This window comes from Piliocolobus tephrosceles, chromosome 1, assembly GCF_002776525.5.
Source record: "Piliocolobus tephrosceles isolate RC106 chromosome 1, ASM277652v3, whole genome shotgun sequence".
Lineage (NCBI taxonomy): Eukaryota > Metazoa > Chordata > Mammalia > Primates > Cercopithecidae > Piliocolobus > Piliocolobus tephrosceles.
Window position 1 is genome coordinate 118,034,798 of NC_045434.1, and position 11,359 is coordinate 118,046,156.

Consider the following 11,359-nt stretch of genomic DNA (forward strand, 5'->3'; position numbering starts at 1 on the left):
TTTTTTTTTTTTTTGAGGCAGAATCACATTCCATCACCCAGGCTGGAGTGCAGTGGCCCCATCTTGACGCACTGTAATCTCCGTCTCCTGGGTTCAAGCGATTCTCCTGTCTCAGCATCCCAAGTAGCTGGGATTACAGGCGTGCGCCATGAGGCCCACGTAATTTTTGTATTTTTAGTAGAGAAGGGGTTTCACCATGTTGACCAGGCTGGTCTTAAAACCTTGGCCTCAAGTGATCTGCCCACCTTGGCCTCCCTAAGTTCTGGGATTATAGATATGAGCCACTGTGCCCGGCCAACAGTATGCTTTTAATGGAGTAAAGCGAGACCCAAGTTGTCTCATTCTAAGTCACTGTAGAATAAAATTTATATAGAATTTATAAGGAATAAGGTATTGGCAAGGACTCTGAGATAGACGGCACTGTTATTTGGAATTGCTTACTCTCATACTTGGAGAGAGTGAATACGTCACTGCCCACTGCCATGTGATGTGCAATGCTCCTTCCTGAGAGAGTCTTACTTCTGCTTCATTCATGCCTTATTTACAGAATGCCTTGGCCATATGAGTAGCTCTGACCAGTGAAACAGGAGTAAAAGTGATGTATAGCATTGCTCACTGGAAGCCTGTAGAGCATTCATTGCATGGTTGCAGCATTGCTTTTCTTCTTTCATAAGATCAAACTAGGGCTGTTCTTTAAGCCTTAGTCCAGCAGTGAAGACAATAAGAGGCAAAGCCGCAACTGAACAGTGAAGGATGAGTAACATGTGCAAGAAATAAACGGTTGTTGCTGTAAGATTGTTGCCACTAAGATTGTTGGGGTTGTTTATTACTGCAAAATAACTTAGAAAAACTATTAGCAAACTTAACGGAAACTCAAAAAAGAACTAAAGTACTCATATGAATAATTGTGTCTCTCAACACTCACATTCTAAGATAAGCTTCCTCCCTGCTTTTTTCTCCTTTTCTTTCATTTTTTTCTTCATTCATGTTTGTGTATATGTACACACATACATAAAAATTTGGTCATCCATAATAAAATCAAATGTGCTTTTAATAACTTTAGAACTGATCATTTTAAAATACTGAGCATTCTTAAGCTGAAATTGAAACTTGGAAAAAACCACCACAAAGCTAACCTTAAAAATGAAAATAAAAACAACCAAAAATGAAGATGGAGTCAATTAGATCTTGGAATTGCTAGGGCAAACAAAAGAAAAGTTTTAATTTTCTGTTTCCTGAATGTTCAATTTTCTTTTCTCTTTCTCTCCCTTGTTCAATAAAATGAGGAAAACTCTATGACTATATTTTATTTTCACCATTATTATACACATGGTAGTAAGAATAATAATGCAACCAAAAATAATTTAAGTCTATCTCTATGTCATTCATGGAAAAAAAAATCAATAACCATCCTGAAATTGATAATGTAATACTTCTCTATTAGATATGATATCGCTAGTAATATTTCTGCTCAGTCAAAGAGGGGAAAATAACTCATTTGCTCATCTACTCTCCTTTTTCCTCATCAATTCTTTCTCTTGTCAGGACTGTGCTTTCCCTGGACATGATGAAAACACAAGATTGAGTGCCATCCTATTTATTGTTATGTTTTTCCTAATCTAAACTAAGCCTACTTTTGAAATTTCCTGGATGCAAAGGTGGTTAAATCCCAAATGCTTATGGTTCTTCAAAAATATAAACATTCTTTCCCTCTGGGATAATAGAAAGCATACTTTTAGAATGATTCTTCTAGTATTAATTCATATGCTCTATTTTATTTTTTCCAAACTTGTGTTTTTTCAGTGGTCATGCAATTTTAGAAATTAAGTTAATAAATGATAATCTCATCTCATATTTATTCTAATGAAAGAAATGGAAAGTAAAGTGCTCACAAAGAGTATGTGTAACTTTTTCCAGTGCTACCTTAATAAGCTTCCTTCCCCTAACCCTCAAAAGAGGATAGTCTTAAGTGCTTACAGTGAATTTGTAACAAGAATCTCTTTTTCCACCTCATTTTATCTCTCTCTCTCTCTCTCTCTCTCTCTCTCTCTCTCACACACACACACACACACACACACACACACACACACACAGAACTGGTGTCTCAGATTTCATTACTGCTGTAGACTCAAGGAAGAATAAAGCATCTTCTTTCTCCACACCTTCCCTGCTCCCTAAAAGTCAGAAATCCTCATTATATTAATATTTTTTAAAGTCTGTGTTCCCCCAACTAAGTAATACATGCAAAAGGGAAATGAACAACATTTTTTTAAAGGTGAGATTATTTCAGAGAGATAGGCAGTGAAAGTCCTTTTTTAGTGGGAGCAGGTGTGACTAGTTCAAGGGTTTGAAGTTACCTGAGATTTACAAAAGGAGCTTTGGCATTTCAGCTTGCTATGAAAAAGTGTGTCCAGATGGCATACATTGCCCAAAACTGGGAGTGGGTTACAAGACTGCTGTGTGCTTTTAGATGAAGGTCAGTGCAGAGAACTGGAATGGCATGAATATCTGAATTTGGTTAAACTCAGAGGAAACCAGTGCCTAAAAGTTAGTCAACATCACTGCTCAATTGCAGCAGTGAGAAGCTAAAGGAGCAAGGCTAAGAAGAAAATCATGATGAACTATTTTTTAGGCATTATATAAACTCAGGAGTTTTTAATGTTTAATGAGAGAGTCTCAATATTGACTGAATTGAACTTATTGTCAGTAAGTATTTAGAAGCTTGGAGGATATTTGATTTAACATGGTGAATCAAAATGAAATTCCTTAAACTTGAATATTATGGCGGTAAAATTAATAACAGCTATACATGAAACAATTTGGGCACTATTATAAAAGTTTATGAAATATATATTTATGAGGAAGACTAAAATGCTTAGAATTTAGGGTTGTTAATTTTCAGATAATGATTTTTACTATGTTGAAGAATTAATGAATAGTGGGAACTCCCATAAAACCCTGTGGATTTGGGGAATACCAGTGATCTGATATGAGATTTAGTGTGAATGGGGCTTATTAAATATTTTTAAAACTGGTAGCAGATACATAGTGATTGGCAGAATGTTCATTAAGGGAAGAGAAATTAGCCTTTTTCAATAAATAACTTTGTTATTCGCAAGAGACTATTGAGAAATGACAGAGAAGAAGACATTTAAGTCCCCTATCTCAGAATTCTAATTTCAAAAATGACTTAATCATCTCCATCTGAGAGACAAATACCTACTAGCCAATGTCCTCAATGTCTTTCAGGAGTGTTTTCCAAATTATTTTTGCGGCTCCTTTGTGAGTCATGAAATCAATCTGGAAAATTACCACAGGCATTTAAAAAAAAATCAAATGAAAATATCTGATTGCATTACATAGAACAGGACTCTGTATTGTTTTATTTTTATTGCATATTTTTATATACCTATACACACCTATAAATACATAAAAGTTTGTATAAATAGTCATAATGAAAACTGCATTTCTGACAGAAATTCAGATCAAATGAGTTGGAGACCTTTGTTTTATTTTATGGAAACTTCCATATTGCTCCTAGCTTAAATATCATTTAAATATGGGCTGAAATTTTAAGATAAGGGAAAACTACACTGCCAGTGAAATGACAAATCCCATGAAATCTGTTTGTTGAAGGGGATGAAACTTTGGGCTGATTGAGAAGTCCATTTGGAGAAGATTCACTACTAGAAGAATGGAAGGTGTCTGGGGTCCTGAAATACAAACAATGATGAAATGGGGTTAAAGTCTTGAGTTTGAGTCTATTTGAATCTCAAAAAGTGTTCAGTGCCATGGCTGAATGTCTCAGTAGTTTAGAATAAGCTTCTGTTCAGGTCAGTTTTTAATATACCATCCAGAGGGCTGGTTAAAAGTTTCTACGTTGACTCTGAGGCTGGAGGCTTTGGAGAGTTGGCCTTGGCCAGAGGAGCCATAGACCCAGGGAGTATGGCCCAGGCCCAGCAGGAGCAAGCATAGGGAGGGGCTGCTCTGAGTAAACTCTCCACTGTGAGCTCAGCCTGGTGGAAACTGAACCCCTCCCTTAACTGTTCAACTGTTTCCAACTTTAAATCTCATTAGAGAAGAAAATGAGGGAGAAGTGGTTGTTCACTCCAGGAGAGAGGGAGTCAGGCATGAAAGAGATGATTTTAGTGACCCAATTTCAGACTCTGCCAGCTAGGGCAGTTGGAGACTTAATATACCAACTGAAGACTTGATTGTTGTTTCGTGTATTCCATTAATCTATACGTGGATGCTCTTCCACAAGATCCTTGATATCCCAACACTTTGGTATCCTGGCAATCCTTTATCCACCATTTTGCAGTGGCCTGCACTATGCACTACAGAACTGAAGTCTCCTAAGGGAAGTCTGAACCTAACACAAGACTATAAAGCATACTGCTCAACTACAAAGAAGACCATTTCAGATGTAGCTGTCTAAGATTCAAGAAAGCATAAGGGGTACTTACTTTACTTTGCAAGTAGGGAAGTTAGATATTTCATGCAGACTTCTCTTGCAGTTGTAGATGCTAAAACCTAAAAGCAGTCATAAAAGTTTCTAGGGCTGAGTCTGCGATGAATAGAAAGACATTTAAGAGGTAACTATCAGTCAGTCTGAAGCCTCAGGGTCTATCAGACAGACAGTAGCTATCAGAATTTCAGAATAGCATCAATGTGGCCAAGGGAGCAATAATCAAGATGGCAACAATCTTGGAGTATAGACCAGGAATGTTCCCTGCTTTTCTATTGTGACACTTGTCCAGAAATTTTATATTATCCTGTGGCTCTATTGTGGTGAGGAGACTTCAAAATGAGTGACACTGAATTTCTTACCATCCAGGCAGGTGGAAGTTCGAAGAAGATTAAATTTGATTTAAAACAATAATGGAATATGAAAGCTTGTATGCAGTGTTGTGATATGATACACACACACACATAAATATATATAGCATATTCATTTAAAATTAATGTATATTTCTAATGCATTTAGTTCTCATTTCAAATTTATTCATACACATTAGGTTTAGTGTAGAGTTTATGTGTATGGGCTCTGGAATCAGAGAGCTACAGCATGAATCTCAGCTTATTTACTATGTGATCTCATACAACTTGCTTACCTCTCTGAGTTTTAGTTTCTCACCCATAAAATGAGGATAATAACATGGTTGATCTGTTTAAGTGATTCTTGATTGCTAAATTTCTTAGAAATTTCTCTGGAACACAGAAAGAATTTAGTAAATAATAGATCTCTTTAAAAGTTCTCTTATTAAATCATAAGCTATTTTCTTTTTTTGAATACATGCATTTGACATTTTAACTTATTTTCTGTATTTTTTATTTGCTTATATATACAATTTACTCTCCAAACTGCACTTTGCTCTGTCACTTCATAAATTAGTTTTCACCCCGTGTACCTGTATACTTGCACCCCTTCCCCCAAATTCTATGCCCAAAGTCTGACCAAGAGTTTATTTAGTGTTTTCTCCTCTTCCACTCTCAATTTTGTGTTTCTTATGTGGCAGTAAAAATTTTGGACACAATTTTACTTCCAGTTTCATGACTGTCTGAGACTGAGCATCAAGTTCCACTTTATTTATGTATCACTGCATTCTCCATCCCAATTCCTGATACTGGATTCTAGGCTGCACCTTAGTCTGTACATTCAGTTAACAAACATTTTTTTGCTTGTTTTCTCTCTGCCAGGCAGTGTGACAATCACTAGAGACTATCACAGATAAAATAACCCCTGATATCCATTGATATAGCTGTAAATCTTGCATTCGCATGGTATGGCTTTACTAGCCAATAAAGTTCCCCTTTTACTTAAACCAATGTCTTAGTCTATCTGGGCTTCTATAACAAAATGTCACAGACTAGGTAGTTTACAAGCAGCTCAAGTCTATTTCTTACAAATCTGGTGACTGGAAAGTCCAAGATTAAGGTGACAACAGATTCAGTGTCTGGTGAGAGCCTGTTTTCTGGTTTATATGTGACACCTTCTAGGTGTGTCCTCATGTACTGGAAGGATCAACACACCTCCCTGGGGACTACTGGTATCTTTGGATCTTTGTCCTCTCCAAATCTCATGTTGAAATGTGACTCCCAATTTAGGAAGTGGGGCCTAATGAGGTGTTGGATTATGAGGGCATATTCTTCTTGAATGGCTTGGTGCTGTCCCCTTGGTAATGAGTGAATTCTCACTCTATTAGTTCGTGGGAGAGAGGATGTTTAAAAGAGCCTGGCACCTCCTTTCTCTCTTGCTCTCTCATAACACCTCTGCTTCCTATTTGCCTTCCACCTGGTTGAAAGCTTCCTGAGGCCCTCGCCAGAAACAGCAGCCAGCACTGTGTTTCTTATACAGTTTACAGAAACATGAGCCAAAATAAATCCTTTTTCTTTATAAATTTCCCAGCATCGTGTGTTCCTTTGTAGCAATGCAAAATGGACTAAAATAGTCACTAATCCCATTTATGAGGGCCCCACCCTTATGACTTACTCACCTCTCAATGGCCTCAACTCCTAACACCATCACATTGGTGATTAAGTTTCAACATAAGAATTTAGGGGCCAACTGGGTGGAACACAAACATTAAAGCCATAGCAACCTGTTTGAGTTGTGTTTCTTTCACTTATAACCCTAAATGTCCTGAGTAGTATGAGACCATTTCATCATATACTAAATCCTCATGTGCACTAGAGTCTTGTTCTGTATGATCTATTCTACTGTATTGATTTATTAATTTGTACCAGTCCTTGGACTTGAATTGCATTGTTTTATTATAGTAGCTTTTCAATATATTTTAATGTATTATTGGAAGAGTCTTCACTAATCACACATTCACATTTCGGAGGTAGTATTTTATATGGTGATTTTTCCAAGTGACTTTTAGATTTATTTTGTCTTGTTTTGTTTATAAAGCATAGAAAAGGAATAAGAACTCTGAGGTATATGTTGGTGTTTTTACTTAGAATATATTAATTGTATGTGTTAATTTTGAAGGATTGAATCTATACAATATTGAATTTGACAATACAAGAAAACAGTGTATTTTTCATTTATTCAAATCATTTACAATACTTAAGTGAATTTTAATGTTTACTTCCATACAGTTATATTGATTTCTAGATTGATTTACTCAGAAATAAGAAAATTATTTTTTATACTTATGCAAAAGATCTTTCTTTTTGTTATACTTTCTTTTCTTTTCCTTTTCTTTTTTTCTTTTCTTTCTTTTTTTTTTTCTGAGACAGAGACTCGCTCTGTTGCCAGGCTGGATTGCAGTAGCACGGTCACTGCGACCTCCGCCTCCTGGGTTCAAGCAATTCTCCTGATTCAGCCTCCTGAGTAGCTGAGACTACAGGCGCATGCCACTATGCCCAGCTAATTTTTGTATTTTTAGATGGGGTTTCACTATGTTGGCCAGAATGGTCTTGATCTCTTGACCTTGTGATCTGCCCTCCTTGGCCTCCCAGAGTACTGGGATTACAGGCATGTGCCACCGTGCCCGGCCCCTTTTGTTATACTTTCTAAATTGGTATTATTTGTGTACATGAAGGATTTTTATTTTTATAGTATGATATCTTCAGGTATTCTCATTTTAATTTCAATTGTTTTTGTTTCCAAGTATTCAAACTATCACTGCACATAATAAAAAGTTTGCTTCTCACTTAATTTTCTTGTTTAATTACGTTGATGTACCTTTCAAACAATTTAAAATAAAGTGGTAACAATTTTCTTACTCCTGACTTTACTAAGAATGCTTATTACACAATTAGGCATAAGGTTTCTGCCTCAAAAAATTATATACGGATGTTTAACTTTTAAAATGCCTTCTTTGTATTATATGAAGATCTTTATTTGACCGAATTTTATATGATTTTTAATTGATATCAAACTTTTTTTTTTTTTTGCGTTTATAGAATAAATCCTTTTTGGCTTTGCTATGCTCTTTTAACCTTTATTTGCATTGAAAATAATGAGAAAGAATCATATGCTGTCTCACGCTGGATGTTTTTGAAACGTTTTTTTTTACCTCTATCTGTAGAATAATTTAAATTACAGAAAAATAACAGTTTTTTCAAATAAATATACTTTTTGAGAACACCAGCAAGAGCTTGTCACCATTCTTTTAGAAAAAATGTTACCTACATTACACAGAAAGCCTAAAATCCCAAAATATCCTAGAGTATAACTGAAATATGAACATTTGTAAGAATAATGAACTATTTGTTTAGGATTTAATTTGATTAGAACATAACTTCTAATCTCAAAGCAATTTCCATGGTTTTTAACAATTACATGCTTTGTATGCAGAAAAACCTTTTCTTCTATTTAAGTCAGTTTTTTCACTTAAATTGTTTTAATTCTCTAAAATTTCCTCCAGTATTTTTCTTAAAAAAATGTGAATACTAACTGCACAGCACTAGTCAAAAAGAAGATCATGCTGAAAGAATGGTAGAGGATAAGACATAATGGTATGTTTGCCTTGTGTATGACACTGTGATGTACTGATCATCAGCCATATCTATGCCTGACTCTGCCAGCCTATCAAGTGTATTTTTATTGCAACTTGAATATTTTCATGCACACCATTTTCATGAAAATGTTTTACAAAGTTTAGGGGATTAAAATATAATTTTTTCCTATATTACCATTGGCCAAAACGTTTGTACTGAGAAATAAATACATGCTCAGAAATTTGGGTATTGAAAAGCAAGAGGCTTGCTATCAAGAAAACGTTTCCATTTTAAAAACATAGAAATATTTTCTATTCTTGCAAAAACCTATGTGTAATCTTCAAATCTTTTAAAAGTTCACATTCCAAAACAAGTTTTGAAATATTTGTTGCTAGAGTTTCATCTTTCCTAGAGAATTTTCATGTCTACTACTACCACAGATAAATTTTGGAGCACTTATTATTCAGATAAACTTGATAAGACAATTTTTACTTGTTCCTGTATTGAAATTGTACGATTTCAAATACACTAGTTGTGTCCTCCAAGTTATTTATAACTGGAAAAAATTCAATTTCATATTTAAATATTAAGAAATATTTAAATGCGAGTAATAGAAAGGCAATGGCAGTAATAGAATCTTTACTTCTGAGGTAGTTTTAGTCAAAAGTAACAGATGCCAAGAACAAAATGGAACTTATTGAGATAATATTGATGCCTAATGGGATCAGAGACGTTAGGAAAGGTTGACACCAGGACAGTTCCAGAAAACTTTCCAGCAGAGACACTGGGACTTCTTTTTGGAGCCAGAACTTTAATGTGACCCATCTCAAAATAATTCTGTCTCTTTCTCTTTCCATTAAAAACTTTAAGTTCCTGGATAAATAATCTGGATTAGAAGTATCAATTGTCCAGTGTTGCTTTGATATTTGATGGCCACTGTGAGATGGTCATCAGATGCAAGTGTGGTCACCCTGGACCTATTCCTGTATATCAATGACAATAAGTACAGTAAAGGGCATTTTTAGCTATATTGATGTTTTTCAAAGCTATCATATTGCAATTCTAATCTTTCTGGAATTATTCACTATGTTCACTATTCCCAGTAGTGAGCAAAATAATTTTTACCATTTATATTTAATTGTGAGTTGTTTAATTCTATCTTGATCATGGGTGTTTCAGGACAAATATCCTACTTGGGAATTCCTTATATCTTAAGCAGATGAATGAGAAGAATGGAAAATTGGTTGCTGTTTTTTAAATACAAAAATATCTACAAATAATAGAATTAATAACTATAACTTAAAAATGAATTAAGTCTGCATCTAATATTAAAATGCTATTTTTTGAAGCTATGTGCAAAGTTTCAGTTTGTAGGATTGCATCCTGAGACTGCACTCTTTTACTTCTAGGAGTTAAAGAGTGTATGTTTCTTTATATTCATAATTTACTTTATATTAATAAACAAGAAAGGCTTAATGACTTGGTAATGGTTACATAATCTGACATACCTTATATAAGTATCTACATACAGACCTCTTGGAGGTGTCAGAAAAAAAACAAGATCTTGAATCTTTACTGATCTCAGTTGAAAGTGAGTTTCTATTTTGTGTGACATGTATTTAAGATAGTGAACACAGGAGCAATTTGTTGCTGCATAATTATGTTAAACTTATAAAATTTGACTAGTGTATTTTAATGATAAATTTCTAATAAAATTAAATTACTTTATAGAATTTCAAATTTATTTCTACATTGCAGAAGTTCATTCTATGATGGTTATATTTTAACTTTGAAACATTGATTCTGGTTGAATGTTGATTTTAATTCTCAGGCATTCGACAGTTCACCAAAAAATCTTCCCAGTATACCTCTGTTATAGATAAAATTCTCTATAAATAGTGATTGTAACAAGGGAACATGGTGACTTGCATGCTTTTTGGAAAATAGCCATCTTTTATTAGGAGAAGTCTTCCCTTGACTCAGGAGCAGCTTCAGGATATGCATATATAGAGTAACGAGGAAAGGAGAGGATATATTATCTATTCACTAATTCTGGGAATTTGGGATGCTTGAGGTAGATACTAAATTTACTTCTTATTTTTTTGGATTATGGCAGACCTTTGGAATCTACATTCAACATTTGATACTGTATGTGACTCCTGTTGAACATGCTGAAGATACATGATGTCCAGTAATTTTTACTGGGGATAATACCTACAAATGTATAAGATGATGTTATTAAAATACATTTAAAATTACACAAGACATTCATACAGCCAACAGACACATGAAAAAATGCTCCTCATCACTCGCCATCAGAGAAATGCAAATCAAAACCACAATGAGATACCATCTCACACCAGTTAGAATGGCAATCATTAAAAAATCAGGAAACAACAGGTGTTGGAGAGGATGTGGAGAAATGGGAACACTTTTACACTGTTGGTGGGATTGTAAACTAGTTCAACCATTATGGAAAAGAGTATGGCAATTCCTCAAGGACCTAGAACTAGATGTACCACATGACCCAGCCATCCCACTACTGGGTATATACCCAAAGGATTATAAATTATGCTACTACAAAGACACATGCACACGTATGTTTATTGCGGCACTATTCACAATAGCAAAGACTTGGAATCAACCCAAATGTCCATCAGTGACAGACTGGATTAAGAAAATGTGGCACATATACACCATGGAATACTATGCAGCCATAAAAAAGGATGAGTTTGCGTCCTTTGTAGGGACATGGATGCAGCTGGAAACCATCATTCTTAGCAAACTATCACAAGAAGAGAAAACCAAACACCGCATGTTCTCACTCATAGGTGGGAACTGAACAATGAGCTCACTTGGACTCGGGAAGGGGAACATCACACAATGGGGCCTATCATGGGGAGGG

General features: G+C 35.0%; 1 long non-coding RNA gene across 1 annotated transcript in view; it reads right to left on the bottom strand.

The window, feature by feature from the left end:
* Positions 1 to 3,360: 3,360 nt before the first annotated feature.
* Positions 3,361 to 11,359, bottom strand: part of LOC111525482 — an 11,671-nt gene continuing 3,672 nt past the window's right edge. The window contains exon 2 of the long non-coding RNA XR_002726118.1: positions 3,361 to 3,713. This is a non-coding gene — a long non-coding RNA (uncharacterized LOC111525482). The remainder of the gene's footprint in view (positions 3,714 to 11,359) is intronic.